Source organism: Triticum aestivum, chromosome 6D, assembly GCF_018294505.1.
Source record: "Triticum aestivum cultivar Chinese Spring chromosome 6D, IWGSC CS RefSeq v2.1, whole genome shotgun sequence".
Taxonomy (NCBI): Eukaryota; Viridiplantae; Streptophyta; class Magnoliopsida; order Poales; family Poaceae; genus Triticum; species Triticum aestivum.
This window is the reverse complement of record NC_057811.1, coordinates 438756757-438778551: the sequence shown is the minus strand read 5'-3', so window position 1 is coordinate 438778551 and position 21795 is coordinate 438756757.

Genomic DNA, 21795 nt, shown 5'->3' with positions numbered 1-21795 from the left:
TAGCGCTCCCGTCGCTCGCCTCCTGCTACTGCGCCGCTGCTGCTACCGCTCTGTTGCTGCCCGTTGCTGCTGCGACTCTCTGATGCTGCTCTTGCTGGTGCCGCTGCATAGCTGCTGCTGCTTGATACTTGTTGCTGCTGCTGCATACTAGCACTGCTTGCTGATGCTGCCCGCGAATGCATGCTCTTGCCGCTGCTGGCCGTGGCCGCCATGCACACCCATGCGTGTGTGCCCAAGAACCAACGTGCATGCGTGCCCAAGTACACCAATGGTAGGATTGGGCATGGCCGATGGAGCTACCCCCTGTTTAGACGAGATGATAATTAGTGTTTAGATTAGTCTATGTACAGCTGACATGTTGGTCCCCTAGTAGAGTTTAAAATAAATTACCAAAATAAATTGACAGCCGGGTCACGCTGACACTGTTCACTTTGACCGGTCAACTTTGACTGGGCTGTTGACTGGGTCAACTGGACCCCAGGCACCACTGCCAACCTCACACACACTCTGGCTGGGTACACTTTTTGGTGCCCATAGCTTTTTGATATATATTTTCGAAATTAAATTCAATTCCAGAAACTTTAGAAAAGTGTTTTAAGCTTTGTAAAATCATATAAAATAATCGGTAGCTCCGATGAAAACGTTATATATATGAAAGTTGCTCAGAACGACGAGACGAATCCGAATAAGCGGTCCGTTCGTCCGCCACACGTCCCTAGCATAGCGAACATGCAACTTTCCCTCTCCGGTTCATCTGTCCAAAAACGCGAAACACACCGGGAATACTTTCCGGGATGTTTCCTCCTTTTTTTGTCGGTATCACCTACTGCCGAGTTAGGTCACCTCTAGCACCGTTTATTGCCATGTTATGTTTTGTGATGCCTTTGTGTGCTCCGTATTTACTGTTTCTTCCCCCTCTTCTTCTCCGGTAGACCTCGAGACCGACGCTGATGCCCCTGAGTACGACTACGTCAATGACGGCCCCTCCTTGCCAGAGCAACCAGGCAAGCCCACCCTTTGATCATTCCGATATCGCCCATTCCATTCTCTCATGCTTGCATTAGATTTTGCTACTGTTATTGTTTGCTCCTATTCTGATGCATAGCCTGCTTTTGTAACCTGCCTTTTGTTACCTACCTGCTTATCCTAAACTGCTTAGTATAGGTTGGTTAGTGATCCATCAGTGACCCCCACCTTGTCCTTGTTGCCCCTGCTTCATCATTGGAGACCCGATCAACGGGATCGAAGACCAGGCCCCGGCACCGCACATCACTTTCCCCTTAGTTGCTCGACACCACTAGGTTACTATCGAGTGCCGAGGGTGAGACCTCTACAGCACTTCTGATGTTAACCCTGTAGTGTAGCTATTCGGTCGTGGTCATCGAGGGTGATTCCGCCTTAACCACTTCCGATACGGCTCTGTCGTGCAACCCCTCAAGTGTGAAACTCGGGGGTGGTTCCTCTTACGTTCACCTTGATGATTACATCGAGTGGAATTCACCGGGGTGATTCCTCGGGTTTTCCCCTTGATGTTTGGACACACAGTTACTATGGTTACTATGACTTTACACTGGACCATGTTACTAAAGACGGGTCGATCCTGAGGGGTACCTGCGCGAGCATAATTGCGAGTGATGTGGAGACGGGTTGACCTGGAGGGTGCCCGCGAGATAATTACGAGGCGTGGCCGGGCATTCTTAGCCCTTGCCGCAAGTCCTCGAGACGGGGCGACGGGGTCACATCTTTCGTGAGTCTCTGCTTGTTACCGCGCGTTCCTAATCCACTACGATTTGGATATTTGATCCGAGGGGCCTCTGGCCTGATAGCACTAACCATCATGTGGGCATAGTATGGGCGTTCTGCGTCGTATGGATCAGCCGAAGCTTAATAGACGTCAGCGACTGAGCGGCGCGCGCCGGGTTGGACTGGTAAGCTCCTGTCTTTTTAAGGAGGTAGCTAGGTCTGCTCACCGGCCGCCCACGCAACATGCAGGAGTTCCCGGGGCGATGGCCCATGACCCCTGGGGGCATAGGTTTAGTCCGGCGTGCTGGCCTCTCTATTAAGCCTAGGTCGGGTTGCGGCATATTGTTTGGCCGAGGTCGGGCATGACCCAGGAAAGTGTGTCCGGCCGGAGTTAATCGAGCGTGGTGGGTAAGTTGGTGCACCCCTGCAGGGAAGAGAACATCTATCGATAGCCTGTCCTATGGTAACGGACACTTGGAGTTGTATCCCGATCGATACAACTAGAACTGGATAATTGTGTTGAGTAATGGATTATGATGATAACTAGATAGTATGGCTCTGGGATTGCTTTCTCGCAGGGAGTCGAGAAAGGATCTCTGGCCGAGGTTGATAACACTACTACTTGTTGGGGAACGTAGCAGAAATTCAAAATTTTCTACGCATCACCAAGATCAATCTATGGAGTAATCTAGCGACGAGGGGAAGGGGAGTGCATCTACATACCATTGTAGATCGCGATGCGGAAGCGTTGCAAGAACGCGGATGAAGGAGTCGTACTCGTAGCGATTCAGATCGCGGTTGATTCCGATCTAAGCACCGAAGAACGGTGCCTCCGCGTTCAACACACGTGCAGCCCGGTGGCGTCTCCAACGCCTTGATCCAGCAAGGAGAGAGGGAGAGGTTGGGGAAGACTCTGTCCAGCAGCAGCACGACGGCGTGGTGGTGGTGGAGGAGCGTGGCAATCCTGCAGGGCTTCGCCAAGCACCGTAGGAGAGGAGAAGGGAGAGGGGAAGGGCTGCGCCAAGAGAGAGGTGTTCTCACGTGTCTGGCAACCCCAAATACCTCCAGTATATATAGGGGAAGGGGAGGGGCTGCGCCCCCATCTAGGGTTCCCTCCCCAGGGGTGGCGGCAGCCCCCAAACCCATCTAGGGTGCGGCCAAGGGGAGGAGAAGGGGGGGCGCCACTAGGGTGGGCCTTAAGGCCCATCTGGACCTAGGGTTTGCCCCCTCCCACTCTCCCATGCGCCTTGGGCCTTGGTGGGGGGGGGGGCACACCAGCCCACCTGGGGCTGGTCCCCTCCCACACTTGGCCCACGCAGCCTTCTGGGGCTGGTGGCCCCACTTGGTGGACCCCCGGGACCCTCCCGGTGGTCCCGGTACATTACCGATAACACCCGAAACTTTTCCGGTGACCAAAACAGGACTTCCCATATATAAATCTTTACCTCCGGACCATTCCGGAACTCCTCGTGACGTCCGGGATCTCATCCGGGACTCCGAACAACATTCGGTAACCACGTACATACTTTCCCTATAACCCTAGCGTCATCGAACCTTAAGTGTGTAGACCCTACGGGTTCGGGAACCATGCAGACATGACCGAGACGTTCTCCGGTCAATAACCAACAGCGGGATCTGGATACCCATGTTGGCTCCCACATGTTCCACGATGATCTCATCGGATGAACCACGATGTCGGGGATTCAATCAATCCCGTATACAATTCCCTTTGTCTATCCGTATGTTACTTGCCCGAGATTCGATCGTCGGTATCCCGATACCTTGTTCAACCTCGTTACCGGCAAGTCTCTTTACTCGTTCCGTAACTCACATCATCCCGTGATCAACTCCTTGGTCACATTGTGCACATTATGATGATGTCCTACCGAGTGGGCCCAGAGATACCTCTCCGTTTACACGGAGTGACAAATCCCAGTCTCGATTCGTGCCAACCCAACAGACACTTTCGGAGATACCTGTAGAGCACCTTTAAAGCCACCCAGTTACGTTGTGACGTTTGGTACACCCAAAGCATTCCTACGGTATCCGGGAGTTGCACAATCTCATGGTCTAAGGAACTGATACTTGACATTAGAAAAGCTCTGAGCAAACGAACTACACGATCTTGTGCTAGGCTTAGGATTGGGTCTCGTCCATCACATCATTCTCCTAATGATGTGATCCCGTTATCAACGACATCCAATGTCCATGGTCAGGAAACCGTAACCATCTATTGATCAACGAGCTAGTCAACTAGAGGCTTACTAGGGACATGGTGTTGTCTATGTATCCACACATGTATCTGAGTTTCCTATCAATACAGTTCTAGCATGGATAATAAACGATTATCACGAACAAGGAAATATAATAATAACCAATTTATTATTGCCTCTAGGGCATATTTCCAAAAGTCTCCCACTTGCACTAGAGTCAATAATCTAGTCCACATCACCATGTGATTAACACTCATAGGTCACATCACCATGTGACCAACATCCAAAGAGTTTACTAGAGTCAACAGTCTAGTTCACATCACTATGTGATTAACACTCAATGAGTTCTGGTTTGATCATGTTATGCATGTGAGAGAGATTATTAGTCGACGGGTCTGAACCTTTCAGATCCATGTGTGCTTTACGAATATCTATGTCATCTTGTGGATGCTACCACGCGCTACTGGGAGCCATTTCAAATAACTACTCTACTATACGAATCCGGTTTACTACTCAGAGTCATCCGGATTAGTGTCAAAGTTCGCATCGACGTAACCCTTTACGACGAACTCCTTTTCACGTCCATAATCGAGAAAATTCCTTAGTCCACTAGATACTAAGGACAAGTTCGACCACTGTCATGTGATCCATTCCCGGATCACTATTGTACCCCTTGACCAACTCATGGCAAGGCACACTTCATGTGCGGTACACAGCATAGCATACTGTAGAGCCTACGTCTAAAGCATAGGGGACGACCTTCGTCCTTTCTCTCTCTTCTGCTGTGGTCAGGTCTTGAGTCTTACTCAATACTCACACCTTGTAACACAGCCAAGAACTCCTTCTTTGCTGATCTATTTTGAACTCTTTCAAAATCATGTCAAGGTGTGCGTTCTTTGAAAGTATCATCAGGCGTCTTGATCTATCTCTATAGATCTTGATCCCCAATATGTAAGCAGCTTTATCCAGGTCTTCCTTTGAAAAACTCCTTTCAAACAACCCTTTATGCTTTCCAGAAATTTTACATCATTTCGGATCAACAATATGTCATTCACATATACTTATCAGAAATGTTGTAGCGCTCCCACTCACTTTATTGTAAATACAAGTTTCTAACAAACTTTGTATAAACCCAAAAACTTTGATCACTCCATCAAAGCGTATATTCTGACTCCGAGATGCTTGCTTTAATCCATGGAAGGATCGCTGGAGCTAGCATACCTTTTAGCATCCTTAGGATCGACAAAACCTTTCTGATTGTATCACATACAACCTTTCCTTACGAAAACTGGTAAGGAAACTTGTTTTGACATCCATCTACCAGATTTCATAAATGCAGCTAATGCTAACATGATTCCGACGGACTTAAGCATCGCTACGGATGAGAAAATCTCATCATAGTCAACTCCTTGAACTTGTGGAAATACTCTTTGCCACAAGTCGAGCTTCATAGACGGTAACATTACCGTCCACGTCCGTCTTCTTCTCAAAGATCCATTTATCTCGGATTTCATGGCTTCTAACCATTTGTCGGAATATGGGCCCACCATCGCTTCTCCATAGCTCGTAGGTTCAGTATTGTCCAACAACATGATATCTCAGACAGGATCACGTACCACTCTGAAGTAGCACGCATCCTCGTCGTCCTACGAGGTTTGGTGGTGACTTGATCCGAAGTTTCATGATCACTATCATAAGCTTCCACTTCAATTGGTATAGGTGCCACAGGAACAACTTCCTGTGCCCTGCTACACACTAGTTGAAGTGACGGTTCAATAACCTTATCAAGTCTCCACCATCCTCCCACTCAATTCTTTCGAGAGAAACTTTTCCTCGAGAAAGGACTCGTTTCTAGAAGCAATTACTTTTGCTTCCAGATCTGAAATAGGAGGTATACCCAACTGTTTTGGGTATTCTATGAAGATGTATTTATCCGCTTTGGGTTCGAGCTTATCAGCCTGAAACTTTTTCACATAAGCTTCGCAGCCCCAAACTTTTAAGAAACGACAACTTAGGTTTCTCTAAACGGTGTCGTCTCAACGGAATTGCGTGGTGCCCCTTTTAAAGTGAATGCGGTTATCTCTAATGCCTAACCCATAAACGATAGTGGTAATTCGATAAGAGACATCATGGTATGCACCATATCCAATAGGGTGCAGTTATGATGTTCGGACACACCATCACACTATGGTGTTCCAGGCGGTATTAATTGTGAAACACTTTCCACAATGTCTTAATTGTGTGCCAAACTCGTAACTCAGATACTCATCTCTATGATCATATCACAGACATTTTATCCTCTTGTCACGACGATCTTCAACTTCACTCTGAAATTACTTGAACCTTTCAATAATTCAGACTTGTGTTTTATCAAGTAAATACACTCAGCATCTATTCAAATCATCTGTGAAGTAAGAACATAATGATATCCACTGCATGCCTCAGCACTCATTGGACTGCATACATCAAAATGTATTACTTCCAATAAGTTGCTCTCTTGTTCCATCTTACTGAAAACGAGGCCTTTCAGTCATCTTGCCCATGTGGTATGATTTGCATGTCTCAAGTGATTCAAAATCAAGTGAGTCCAAACGATCCATCTGCATGGAGTTTCTTCATGCATATATACCAATAGACATGGTTGCGTGTCTCATTCTTTTCAAAAACGAGTGAGTCCAAAGATCCATCTACATGGAGCTTCTTCATGCGTTCTATACCAATATGACTCAAGTGGCAGTGCCACAAGTATGTGGTACTATCATTACCATCTTATATCTTTTGGCATGAACATGTGTATCACTACGATCGAGATTCATTTTAGGTGCAAGACCATTGAAGGTATTATTCAAATAAACAGAGTAACCATTATTCTCCTTAAATGAATAACCGTATTGCGATAAACATAATCCAATCATGTTTGTGCTCAACGCAAACACCAATCTCGATGGTAGAGGGAGCATGCGATGCTTGATCACATCAACCTTGGAAACACTTCCAACACATATCGTCATCTCACCTTTAGCCAGTCTCCATTTATTCCGCAGCTTTTATTTCGAGTTACTAACACTTAGCAACCGAACCGGTATCCAATACCCTGGTGCTGCTAGGAGTACTAGTAAAGTACACATTCATATAATGTATATCCAATATATACTTCTGTCGATCTTGCCTGCCTTCTCATCTACCAAGTATCTAGGGTAGTCCTGCTTCAGTGACCGTTCCCCTCATTACAGAAGCACTTAGTCTCGGGTTTGGGTTCAACCTTGGGATTCTTCACTAGAGCAGCAAATGATTTGCTGTTTCATGAAGTGTCCCTTTTGCCCTTGCCCTTCTAGAAACTAGTGGTTTTACTAACCATCAACAATTGATGCTCCTTCTTGATTTCTACTTTCGCGGTGTCAAACATCGCGAGTTGCTCAAGGATCATCATCTATCCTTGATATTTATAGTTCATCGCGAAGCTCTAATAGCTTGGTGGCAGTGACTATGGAGAACCATCACTATCTCATCTGGGAGATTAACTCCCACTCGATTCAAGCGATTGTGGTACTCAGACAATCTGAGCACATGCTCAACGATTGAGCTTTTCTCCCTTAGTTTGCAGGCTTAAGAAACTTGTCAGAGGTCTCATACCTCTTGAAGTGGGCACTAGTCTGAAATCCCAATTTCAGTCTTCGGAACATCTCATATGTTCTGCGATGTTTCAAAACCGTCTTTGGTGCCTCAATTCTAAACCGTTAGCAATACGCACTGAACTATCACGTAGTCATCAAAACGTGTATGTCAGATGTTTCGCAACATCTACAGACGACGCTGAGGTTCAGCACACCGAGCGGTGCATTAAGGACATAAGCCTTCTGTGCAGCAATGAGGACAATCCTCAGTACACGGACCCAGTCCGCATAATTGCTACTACCAACTTTCAACTAAATTTTCTCTAGGAACATATCTTAAACAGTAGAACTAAAGCGCAAGCTATGACATAATTTGCAAAGACTTTTTGACTATGTTCATGATAATTAAGTTCATCTGATTAATGAACTCCCACTCAAATAGACATCCCTCTAGTCATCTAAGTGATACATGATCCGAGTCAAACTAGGCCGTGTCCGATCATCACGTGAGACGGACTAGTCATCATCGGTGAACATCTCCATGTTGATCGTATCTGCTATACGACTCATGTTCGACCTTTCGGTCTCTTGTGTTCCGAGGCCATGTCTGTACATGCTAGGCTCGTCAAGTCAACCTAAGTGTTTCGCATGTGTTCCGAGGCCATGTCTGTACATGCTAGGCTCGTCAACACCCGTTGTATTCGAACGTTAGAATCTATCACACCCGATCATCACGTGGTGCTTCGAAACAACGAACCTTCGCAACGGTGCACAGTTAGGGGGAACACTTTCTTGAAATTATTACAAGGGATCATCTTACTTACTACCGCCGTTCTAAGCAAATAAGATGCATAACATGATAAACATCACATGCAATCAAATAGTGACATGATATGGCCAATATCATTTTGCTCCTTTGATCTCCATCTTCGGGGCACCATGATCATCTTTGTCACCGGCATGACACCATGATCTCCATCATCATGATCTCCATCATTGTGTCTTCATGAAGTTGTCACGCCAACAATTACTTCTACTTCTATGGCTAACGCGCTTAGCAATAAAGTAGAGTAATTTACATGGCGTTTATTCAATGACACGCAGGTCATACAAAAATAAAGACAACTCCTATGGCTCCTGCCGGTTGTCATACTCATCGACATGCAAGTCGTGATTCCTATTACAAGAATATGATCAATCTCATACATCACATATATCATTCATCACATCTTCTGGCCATATCACATCACATAACACATGCTGCAAAAACAAGTTAGACGTCCTCTAATTGTTGTTGCAAGTTTTTACGTGGCTTGTATAGGTTTCTAGCAAGAACGTTTCTTACCTACGTAAAACCACAACGTGATATGCCAATTTCTATTTACCCTTCATAAGGACCCTTTTCATCGAATCCGTTCCGACTAAAGTGGGAGAGACAGACACCCGCTAGCCACCTTATGCAACTAGTGCATGTCAGTCGGTGGAACCTGTCTCACGTAAGCGTACGTGTAAGATCGGTCCGGGCCGCTTCATCCCACAATGCCGCCGAAACAAGATAAGACTAGTAGCGGCAAGAAGAATTGGCAACATCGACGCCCACAACTACTTTGTGTTCTACTCGTGCATAGAAACTACGCATAGACCTAGCTCATGATGCCACTGTTGGGGAACGTAGCAGAAATTCAAAATTTTCTACGCATCACCAAGATCAATCTATGGAGTAATCTAGCAACGAGGGGAAGGGGAGTGCATCTACATACCATTGTAGATCGCGATGCGGAAGCGTTGCAAGAACGCGGATGAAGGAGTCGTACTCGTAGCGATTCAGATCGCGGTTGATTCCGATCTAAGCACCGAAGAACGGTGCCTCCGCGTTCAACACACGTGCAGCCCGGTGACGTCTCCCACGCCTTGATCCAGCAAGGAGAGAGGGAGAGGTTGGGGAAGACTCCGTCCAGCAGCAGCACGATGGCGTGGTGGTGGTGGAGGAGCATGGCAATCCTGCAGGGCTTCGCCAAGCACCGTAGGAGAGGAGAAGGGAGAGGGGAAGGGCTGCGCCAAGAGAGAGGTGTTCTCACGTGTCTGGCAACCCCAAATACCTCCAGTATATATAGGGGAAGGGGAGGGGCTGCGCCCCCATCTAGGGTTCCCTCCCCAGGGGTGGCGGCAGCCCCCAAACCCATCTAGGGTGCGGCCAAGGGGAGGAGAAGGGGGGCGCCACTAGGGTGGGCCTTAAGGCTCATCTGGACCTAGGGTTTGCCCCCTCCCACTCTCCCATGCGCCTTGGGCCTTGGTGGGGGGGGGGGCACCAGCCCACCTGGGGCTGGTCCCCTCCCACACTTGGCCCACGTAGCCTTTTGGGGCTGGTGGCCCCACTTGGTGGACCCCCGGGACCCTCCCGGTGGTCCCGGTACATTACCGATAACACCCGTAACTTTTCCGGTGACCAAAACAGGACTTCCCATATATAAATCTTTACCTCCGGACCATTCCGGAACTCCTCGTGACGTACGGGATCTCATCCGGGACTCCAAACAACATTCGGTAACCACGTACATACTTTCCCTATAACCCTAGCGTCATCGAACCTTAAGTGTGTAGACCCTACGGGTTCGGGAACCATGCAGACATGACCGAGACGTTCTCCGGTCAATAACCAACAGCGGGATCTGGATACCCATGTTGGCTCCCACATGTTCCATGATGATCTCATCGGATGAACCACGATGTCGGGGATTCAATCAATCCCGTATACAATGCCCTTTGTCTATCGGTATGTTACTTGCCCGAGATTCGATCGTCGGTATCCCGATACCTTGTTCAATCTCGTTACCGGCAAGTCTCTTTACTCGTTCCGTAACTCACATCATCCCGTGATCAACTCCTTGGTCACATTGTGCACATTATGATGATGTCCTACCGAGTGGGCCCAGAGATACCTCTCCGTTTACACGGAGTGACAAATCCCAGTCTCGATTCATGCCAACCCAATAGACACTTTCGGAGATACCTGTAGAGCACCTTTATAGCCACCCAGTTACGTTGTGATGTTTGGTACACCCAAAGCATTCCTACGGTATCCGGGAGTTGCACAATCTCATGGTCTAAGGAACTGATACTTGACATTAGAAAAGCTCTGAGCAAACGAACTACACGATCTTGTGCTAGGCTTAGGATTGGGTCTCGTCCATCACATCATTCTCCTAATGATGTAATCCCGTTATCAACGACATTCAATGTCCATGGTCAGGAAACCGTAATCATCTATTGATCAACGAGCTAGTCAACTAGAGGCTTACTAGGGACATGGTGTTGTCTATGTATCCACACATGTATCTGAGTTTCCTATCAATACAGTTCTAGCATGGATAATAAACGATTATCACGAACAAGGAAATATAATAATAACCAATTTATTACTGCCTCTAGGGCATATTTCCAACACTACTACCTTGCTTTATGCTACCTTACTCCCTCCTGTTGCTGCAAGATGGTGGTTTCTAGAAGATGCTAGTCTTCGATAGGAGTAGGCCTTCTCTCTATTCTGGCATTTCTGCAGCCCTGTCCACATATACAGCCTCCCTTTGATAATGTTGCATATGTAGTATAGATCCTTGCTTGCGAGTACTTTGGATGAGTACTCACGGTTGCTTTGCTCCCCCTTTTCTCCTTTTCTTCTTCTTTCCGTTTGATGCAACCAGATGCCGGAGCCCAGGAGCCAGATGCCACCGCCGATGCATACTACTACGTGGAGACCTCCGACGACCAGGAGTAGTTAGGAGGCTCCCAGGCAGGAGGCCTTGCCTTTTCGATCGTAGATGCTTTTGTGCTAGCCTTCTTAAGGCAAACTTGTTTAACTTATGTCTGTACTCAGATATTGTTGCTTCCGCTGACTCGTCTATGATTGAGCACTTGTATTCGAGCCCTCGAGGCCCCTAGCTTGTATTATGATGCTTGTATGACTTATTTATGTTTTAGAGTTGTGTTGTGATATCTTCCCGTGAGTCCCTGATCTTGATCGTACACGTTTGCATGCATGATTAGTGTACGATTGAATCGGGGGCGTCACAAGTTGGTATCAGAGCCAACAGCCTGTAGGTAGCCCCCTTTCCAACTCCTTGGCTGAAGTCGAGTCTAGTCACTACAAAAACTTTTACTAACATGGCTGTGTGGCTTACGGGCCCACGTCGCCATTGGGTGGTATTAGGATCTTTTATTCCTCGTCTATACTCTGGGACTCTGATCTCTCGTCTATTCGGGTTAAACATTTTACTAACTCTGACATTAGGCTCTCGTACCCACTTCCTCCCGGAGAGCCCCGACATTATCGATGATCGCTTGCTTCGCCAGAAGATTCTGCAGATACTCCTCGATGTTTCTCGAGACACTGTGCCAACTGCCTTGTAGTTCCTGACCACCGATAATCCCACTGAATAACATCCTTGCCGCTTGTAACTTCATCCCTAGTTGCTCATGTTATTACAAGATACCACTAGTACTCATCCGAACTCCGTTGTTCCGAGAATTCTTTGTGCCTTCTGCTTTGCAGCTTCTTTTCGAACTGCAGATAATTCACTTAACTAGAGTTCGTTCATCCCTAGTTGTTCATTTGCTTTCCAAAATACCTGAAAAGGCTATCTGATCTTTCAAAATTCCTCTGCAGCCTATTGCTCTTGATTCTCCTTGCCTGCTTGGATTAGGATTAATTCCATATGTCTAGCAATATTCTTTAAAATTCTTTGAGATTGTCATTCTGTTCCTATGGATTCAGCATGTGTGCGAATACTCGCAATCATCAAATAATCCTTGGAAATTTTCTTTCCGGCTCAGACATCGTTCCAGATATGAGCTGGTTCTTGCCCAATCCAGATTTGATCGGGTGCAACTCTAAGTCTATTCAACTTACTCATCTTTTGATTAGAGCCTCTGCTTCTGATCCTTCGTCTTCAAATCATAATTCCTCTGTACCCAAGCATCGAATCATTCAGACGTTTCTATAAGCTGATGCCATTGCATCCCCTTGTCCATCTGATTGATTACTGATACTCACGTCAACTCTGTCGTGAATCGCCAGATCCATTGCTGGGTTGTTATCCGACAGTGTCCTTCACATCCAAAATCTTGTGAGTTTGTCCCTGAAACAAAATACCTTCGGTAAATTGTATCATCTGCTTTGACTTTGATACTCTGCTTTTGAACTCGTATTTTTTTTGCTTGGTTGATGGTTCTATAGATTCGTAAAAAGGCCCCGATGGGTTGAACTTATGCCTTCCATAACCCGTGTGAACCCGAGAGTTCTCACGAGTCTTACTCTTCTGGTACATCGCCAGATAAATCTTATGCACTACAATTTCTTCGAAAACGAGGAGTGAATGAAAGGTTATGCATTGAAGAAGTGGGAGTCAACCTTGAACCTTTGTGTTCATGCCCATGGACCCGATGTAGAACTTATCATGGAAGCTGCTCGTAAAAATAATTATTTCTTTGGTACAAGCTCATCTTGTATCTATGAATTGATCCTTTGCAATCGTGGCTCCGACCATATTTCCTCCTTGATTCCATTTACTGGATAAGTTAAAATACTTATCCTCTGCAAATCATTTCCCCCGTCCAACCTCTACTCCGATTTACCTTCCGGCATTACACCTAGTACTTGATACTGGGAAGTTTTATACCCCGTCACATCATTCCTAGCCTGATCGGCTATATTTTTATCGTGTCAACTTTTAACTGTGCTACCTGGTCCTTATGCCCGGAGCAACTTCCGACGACGAGCTAAGCTTACGTCGATCTTCTTCATCTTATCATTTCACCTCGAACAACAAGCTTGATTTTGAGCTTGTGTCGCATCCGTGGTTCCAATAGCATTTCACTTCATCCTTCTTGTTGCTTGATGGCATCGCTCCTCGATGGCATCTTCATAGAGCCTCTAGACGAATGCTCGTGATCAGCATCAACATTTTGACTTCTATTGAGATGACAATTGAATTCATGGTGAGAAATACCATCCTTGACCTTCGATGATTTGAGTTATCATCGACAACCCCCTTGTCTTCTTTCCAACAAATGTTTGATCATGTCTTGGTTATACTTTGGGCTCCTTGCTATTCCTGCAATTGGTCCTTGAGTATTTCTTGTGATCTTCAACTCCAACCCCTACTTGGAACACCATGTTAATGCTACCTCGAAGCATGACTGAGGTATTCCGGATATCAGCAAGAACATTAGAAGCACATTGTCGAATGTTTCTTGATCTATTATCCAAACACCGTTGTATGGGTAATATCATGATTCTTCCCTCGCCCCTTTATCTAAATGCTTTTGAACTTGCTGCCATATCATGTATATCCTGCTCCGCTTCCCCTTGGGAAGGATATACTCCCAATTCTTGTGTGTAAACACATTTTCCTTTCCAATGTTCTGATTAATCTAATGATCACCTTTTCTTTTCCATTGTTTTGTTTAACCTTTCTTGTGGTTTATGAGATCTAAACAGTAATAGTTCCCTGCTTATTAAACACTACTAGAAAAAGGGCTATAGATGGGATTGACACTAATGGCGCACCAGACAAGCGGTGCGCCATTAGTATATACTAATGGCGCACCACCTTCTGATACGCCATTAGAGTTGAAACTACTAATGGCGCACCTGGCCCAGGGTGCGCCATTAGTATCAATTTTTTTTAACTAGTGCGCCTGTCCAAACATACTAATGGCGCATCCAGACGCAGTGCGCCATTACTAGTTGTAACTAGTAATGGCGCACCTGTCGGAAAGTGCGCCACTAATGTTGTTTTTTCTATTATATTTTTATTCCCTTTTTTGCAAAACTACTAATGGCGCACTTTTCCACCGTGCGCCATTACTAGTTTAAACTAGTAATGGCGCACTGTGGAACAGTGCGCCATTAGTATGTTTTTTTTTTGCAAAACTACTAATGGCGCACCACCAGAAGGTGCGCCATTAGTAACCTGGATTACTAATGGCGCATTTAGTGTTGGTGTGCCATTAGTAAGTGGGCAGCAACAAGATATTTTGGACAACCTCTCCTACCCACACTCACTTTCTCCTCACTTCATTCTCTCCACCTCCTCCTTGTCTCGGGTGCCTCCTCTTTTTCACCTCATTTCCACCATAGATTCATTCAATTTAAGTGGTTAAATTACCTTGTTTTGATAGGTAAGTAAGGGGGGAAGCTATATTTATGTTGTTCTCCCTACAACAATGTGCACATGCACTTTTTATGGCCTAGCTAGATCTATGTATGTTCGTGGTGTTGCATATGTTTGTGGTGTTGCATATGTGTTTGTGTTTGGAGGTGTACCGGTATTTGAAATGCGATAGTTGCCAATATTTTGCCGGAATGTTGATTCATTTCCGTTTCGGCGAGAATTTTGGCATTAAGCATTCTTTTTGGTCCTATTTTTAGGGAAAGTCATGCCAAATTTTTTCTTGGTTCTAAAATATCGTTTTGCTCTACCCCGCAGGCGACCATGGTCCGCATGATGACCGAAGGCATCGTGAATAGGTTTTTGAGGTTCGCGAAGGCCGAGATGCTTCAAAAGAACGAGACAGAGATAAGATGTCCGTGTCGAAGATGCAAGCTGAAGAGCCTTATTGCGGACCCGGAATCCGGGCAGGTGCGGGACCACCTGCTCTTGCGTGGTTTCATGGATGGCTATCGGTGGCAAGGTGATGAAGATGACTACGAAGTCGTCCATGGGGGCCGGGCAAGAAATGAGGAAGGGCAGCAAGACAACCACTGCGGCTCGGGCGGGCGAGAAGACGAAGAATCCCCAGGAGATGATCACGACGGTGATGCTGTACACAGTCATCATGTAGAAGATGCAGGACATGATGATGAGGAAGATGCCGGAGCAGACGACGGGCATGATCATGAAGATGATGATGCCGGTGGAGCAGACGACGCTGGACCATCGATGGGCTGGGTGCAGGACCCTCATATTCAAGAGCTGCTTCTCAAGCAGACGGATAACGCAAGAGCTGCCGCCCGAGAGAAAGCCAAGATGGATCAACTTGAGTTAGACGCGGTTACTCCATTGTATGAAGGATGCAGGCCCGAGGATACCCGCCTGAAAGTAACGCTCATGGCTCTGGAGATGAAGGTAAAACACAAAATGACCAACGCATGCTTCGACGAGAACATGTCATTCTGGCACGAACGTCTTCCCAAGGGGAACAAGTGCCCGACCAGTTTGGAGGAGGCGAAGAAAATCGTGTGTCCTCTGGATTTACCGCACATGAAATACCATGTGTGCATGAACAATTGCATCATTTATCGGGACGAGCACGCGGAGTCTACCATATGTCCGGTGTGCGGCGTCACTCGATACAAGAAGAGGAAGAAAGCTCCTCGAAAAGTGGTGTGGTACTTTCCGATCACTCCTTGTCTGTAGCAGTATTTCGCGGACCCTAAGGTAGCAAAGCTCCTGCGTTGGCACGCGGATAGGGAGGAGAAAAAGCGAGAAGATGACGCAAATGATCCGGAGATAGATAAAAAAGACAAGATGCTGAGTCACCCTAAGGATGCGAGCCAGTGGCAAGCGTTGAACTTCGAAGACCTAGAATTTGGGAACGATCCAAGGAACATCGTGCTGGGCGCGAGCACCGATGGAGTCAATCCGTTTGGCAGCCAGAGAAGCACACATAGCACCTGGCCTGTGTTTGTGTGGATGTACAACCTTCCCCCTGGTTGTGCATGAAGAGGAAGTACATTCACATGAGTATGCTAATTGAAGGACCGAAACAACCAGGGAACGACATCAATCTGTATCTGGGGCTGCTGAAAGGGGAGCTTGACACGCTGTGGAAAACGCCAGCCAATACGTGGGATGCCGCAGAGAAAGAATATTTCCCTATGAGAGCCGCGCTGCTCACGACGGTGCACGACTATCTCGGTTACGGATATGTCGCGGGGCAGGTGGTCCACGGATTTTCTGGATGCGTCAGGTGCATGGATGACACAACGTATCGCCAGCTAGATAGAGATCCCGGGTCTTCGAAAACCGTGTTCATGGGACATCGAAGGTGGCTTCGCGACGATGACCCGTGGAGAAAACGCAAGGATCTATTCGATGGTGAAACCGAACCCCGAGGATGCCCGCGTACGAGGAGCGGCGAGGAAATAGACGAGCTGTTGAAAGATGGGCCGAAAGCAAGGGCAGAGAGGACCAAAGATGGGCCGAAAGCAAGGGCAGACTTGAAATCAATGGGCATCAGGCAGGAGCTTCATGCTATATATGATGATGATGATGATGATGATGAGGCGAAGCAGGACACGGAAAGTCGTCGCAAAGGCAAAAAGGCCAAGAAGACCGGAAATGACTACCCTCCCGCGTGCTTCACTCTAAGTCAGGAGGAGATCGAGCAGTTTTTCACCTGCCTCGTAGGAGTAAAACTTCCTTACGGTTACGCGGGGAAGATAAGCAGATACCTAGACCTAGCGAAGCTGAAGTTCAGCGGGATGAAGTCTCACGACTGTCACGTGCTGATGACGCAGATACTTCCAGTTGCAATCCGTGGGATCATGGACGCGCACGTCCGTGAAATGCTATTTGGCCTATGCAACTTTTTCGACGTCATCTCTCGGAAGTCTGTTGGCGTGAGGCAACTCAGAAGGCTACATGAAGAGATCGTGGTGATACTATGCGAGCTTGAGATGTACTTCCCGCCCGCATTCTTCGACGTTATGGTGCATCTGCTGGTCCATATCGTGGACGATATCATCCAACTCGGGCCGACGTTCCTGCACAGCATGATGCCGTTCGAAAGGATGAATGGTGTCATCAAAGGATACGTTCGCAACATGTCACGTCCAGAGGGAAGCATAGCTAGGGGCTTTCTGACCGAAGAGTGCATCTCCTACTGCACGAATTATCTAGGAATCGAGAACCCCGTTGGTCTGCCCGTCAACAGGCACCTCGGCAGGCTCGCTGGATGGGGTCACCGTGAGGGTCGCCGCGAAATGCATGTCGACTTCGAGGGTCGACTCGCTGACTATGAAAGAGCAAACCTAGTCGCGCTACAACACATAGACGTGGTCGATCCTTGGGTGGTAGAGCACAAAACCTTTATTAAGAAGACGTACAATGACCGAGGCCAACAGAGGACGGACGGAGATATACTCAAAGAGCACAACTCATGTTTCACGCGTTGGTTCAAGCAGAAGCTTCTGTCATACCCTTTACATGGGGATTCTTCCGCGGAAGAACAACTCATATTCGCCTTGTCACAGGGCGCCGAGCACAACCTGATGACCTATGAGGCGTACGATATCAACGGCTACACATTCTACACCGAGGCCAAGGACATGAAGAGCGATGGTTATCAGAACTCCGGGGTAACGATGGAATCCTACACCGGTAACGACAAGGACAGGTACTACGGAAGGATCGAGGAGATCTGGGAGCTGAGCTACGCTAGAGAGAAGGTCCCGATGTTCCGTGTCAGATGGGCCAAGAGCGTCCTAAAAGAAGACCGGTATTTCACCACCATGGTTATACCCGAAGCCAAATCCAAGACCGCAGGCGCAAACGTCACCGCGAAAAATGAGCCATGGGTACTGGCTTCCCAAGTGGACCAATGCTTCTTCATTACCGACCCGTCAAAGCCCAGTCGTGTTGTCGTGAGGAGAGGCAAAAGGAAGATCATCGGAATGGATGGAGTAGCCAATGAGCAAGACTTCGACAAGTACGGCGACCCGAGAATCGAACATGACGACGATGATGAAGTAGCAGCATACACCACAAGAAGAAGCAGGACCACCCTACCTAAAGGACGTCCGTTCCACAGAAGAACTCCATTTGCGAAAAAGAAGGGCAAGAAGATTGTGAACAGATAGCTAGCTAAGATCGATTGTATTTAAATCGTAGCCTTCATTTCTCGATTGTATTTCATGGGCACTTTTTGAACTATCATGAATATTTTTAAATTTCATGGACACTCGATCTCGATCCCCCTCCATCTCGATCGCTATCCCACCTCGCCAGATCCGGTCCCCCTCGCCGCCGAGCACCCCCCGGTCCACCGGCCCCCCGCACCCCGCGCACCCTCCCCCGCTCCACCGGCATTACTGTTTGATGATATTTTTTAAAAAATTATTACTGTCTTATAAAAAAATATTACTGTTATGATTTAAACAAGTTTGAACATATTTAAACACAAATAAATATCAAACAACATTTTAAATGCATAAAAAAATTGTGGAGCCTGGGAATCAAACCCAGGACCTCCTGGTGTGAGAACTGGCTGCTGACCAGTCGAGCTAGTAGAGGGAACTTGGTGTGGATCAGGTCAGGTGGAAGATAACCTGTTGGCTCGAGCAGAAATCAAAAAAAAAAATACTAATGGCGCACCAGGGTGAGGTGCGCCATTAGTATGGATGTACTTATGGCGCACCGTGGGGTGGTGCGCCATTAGTATTGTGCCCTCGCCCTCGATCCCCTTCCCCTCTCCTATCCCCGGCCCAAACCTATCCCCTCTCTCTCCCTCGCCCTCGCCCTCGATCCCCTTCCCCTCTCCTCTCCCGACGCCGCTGCCCCGCCGCCTCGACGCCGCCCTGTCGTCCTCGTCTCCGCCCCGACGCCGCGACGCCGCGACGCCGCCCTCTCCTCTCCCGACGCCGCCGCCCCGCCGCGCCGTCGTCCTCGTCTCCGCCCCGACGCCCCGACGCCGCGACGCCGCCCTCTCCTCTCCCGACGCCGCTGCCCCGCCGCCTCGACGCCGCCCCGTCGTCCTCGTCTCCGCCCCGACGCCCCGACGCCGCGACGCCGCCCTCTCCTCTCCCGACGCCGCCGCCCCGCCGCCCCGTCGTCCTCGTCTCCTCGGCGCCGCGCCCGTGGCCAGCCCCGTCGACAAGTTCGCGCTCCTCCCCGCCTTCCTCCAGGTACCCCGCCACCCGGCCTACTCTACAACATTCTATACTCTGTGAAAATGCTACAAACCCCATTCTGTTTGTCAAGTACCAACTTATATGTGTCTTGTGTATTTTCTAGACTACACTTCCCCCTATTTAGTTTCCGAGGTTCTGATGAGTTGTAATCCATTATACTTATAGACTTACTGTGATATCCTGCAGTTATCCCCTATATTTTTCCTGAAGTTCTGATGAGTTGCAATTCATTATCCTTATAGACTTCCTGTGATATCCTGCAGTTTTGAACAAACACCTTCACTTCCTTTCTATGCTGGCTGGATGGCTTGTCCATGCATATTATGAACGAAAAGTGTGAACCGAATATAATTTGAATTTACGGACTTTGTCCAGTCACTGGTGGACCCTTGCATCCCTTATCCCCAAACTTCAACTAAAAGCTGTAAATTATTATCAACCACCAATTGTAAATTATCAAACTGCAAATGTGAAACGAGAGGAGTGTAAGCATACCTTCCGCATTGGAAGTTTCAGGACCGCTGTTTGCATATGAGGCTTTTAGGTATGCATCAGGTGAAAGGTTTTTATGCAGGCATCACAACTCGTTCATAGTTTGTCAAGATTAAAACTTGGTAAATGTTCAAAAAAGTGAAGTGGTCTAGTACTCTATGCTTATGCTACCAATCATTACTAACAAAATTGCAGTCGCATGTCCCCTAGGCCTGAAACAATAGTGCACTGCTTATGTATGAAGGAGAAATTAATGGCTCCTCATGAGGTATGAGTCACCTTATTCCAGACCGATCAATCATAGCATTGGCATCAGTAGTGTCAAATGAATGTCCTTGTCACTCGATTGCCCTCCGCGTTGAGCTCAAGTGTGGGCAGGAATGCGATGGCCAGGCCGTCAACGGCGACAGTGGCTTCATCATACACGAGATGCATCCTAGTAGTTTCCTTACTTTCGGTGGACACGAGCTGCAGTTTAATTTTGCTTCTGATTAATCCAGAAGGAGAAGGAGCCAAGTGATCTGCAGCAGTACTAGTTGAGATCATATCCAGCACATAGTATGGTGAGATCAACACTTAAAATTCCATTGTGCTGCAATAGTCTGAATCATGTTACATAAGTGTTGGGTTCACAAAGCTCTGTTACTATGTGTTCTAGTCATGTACAGCAGTTTGACATTCCTCAAAATTTTAAGTGTTGATAGAATGACCGTGGGCGCCGTTTATTTTGCGTGTCCAGTGGCTGTGGCCACATTTGCTCTTGATTATTTGATTGGGCATTGCATAAACCACATCGACCATGGCACCATGTTTTTTGAGTCTTCGGTTTAGTATTTAGGTAAACTTTTGCTCTTGATTGTTTGATTGAGGCATAAACCAAATCACGACAATGCCGCACCCGGCCTGTCTTTGCATGAACAACACAATAACAAAAGTGAATCATAGCTCAGTTAGTCGGGATTAGATATGTCAAATGCTAGTGTTAGTATAATAAGTTAAATGGATCATATGATCTGCAGACCTCATACACCCAAGAAAACCTGAAAAAATGAAGTTCAACCCCTCACTTTTCCTATATGCATTGGCCTGTACAGTTGGATTTGTTTCTGATTTTAGTGTTTTCTGTCTTTTTTCTATTTCTGCTTTAACATAACGGAATAACTAATGGTGGCTGCCTAATGATGACAGACTAAGTTTCTGATTTATTTTGTTATAGAAGTGTAGATTCATTGGTAGCAATTGTTTTCAGTGTCTCATGTTGCTTGTAGTGTTTTGTCCAAAATGTTGAATGATACTGCTTGGAGATGCATATATTGTTTCACCTCTTCACATGCCAATGTATTTTCCATGTTGTGATGGAGGCCTTTTTTGCCTTGTCCACCCGAGAGGCCCTTGAGTTTGCCGGAATGTCGATTAACTTCCGTTCCGGCAAATTCGGGTACTCCATATGTCCTATTTTCAGCAAAGGTCATGCTGAAATTTTCCGTGAATTTTAGCATGACTTTGCTAAAAATAGGACATATGGGGTACTTGTGACTAATGCATGGGCCGGGGTATCTTATTAGTTAATTAAGTAGGATCAAGTGCCCCGGAGTACTTGTGACTAATGCATGGCTTTTAGGGTGCCTCGGTGTCGATAAAAACTGAAATGATGAAAGCTTAGGCTTTTAGGGTGCCTCGGCGTCGAAAAACCCTCAATGATAAAAGCTTAGCTTTTAGGATGCCTCGGTGTCGACAAACCCTAAATGATGAGACCATGATCTTGTTCCTTGACAATAACCAACTTTTTGACCAAACTTTGTTCCTATTTAGAGAGAAACAT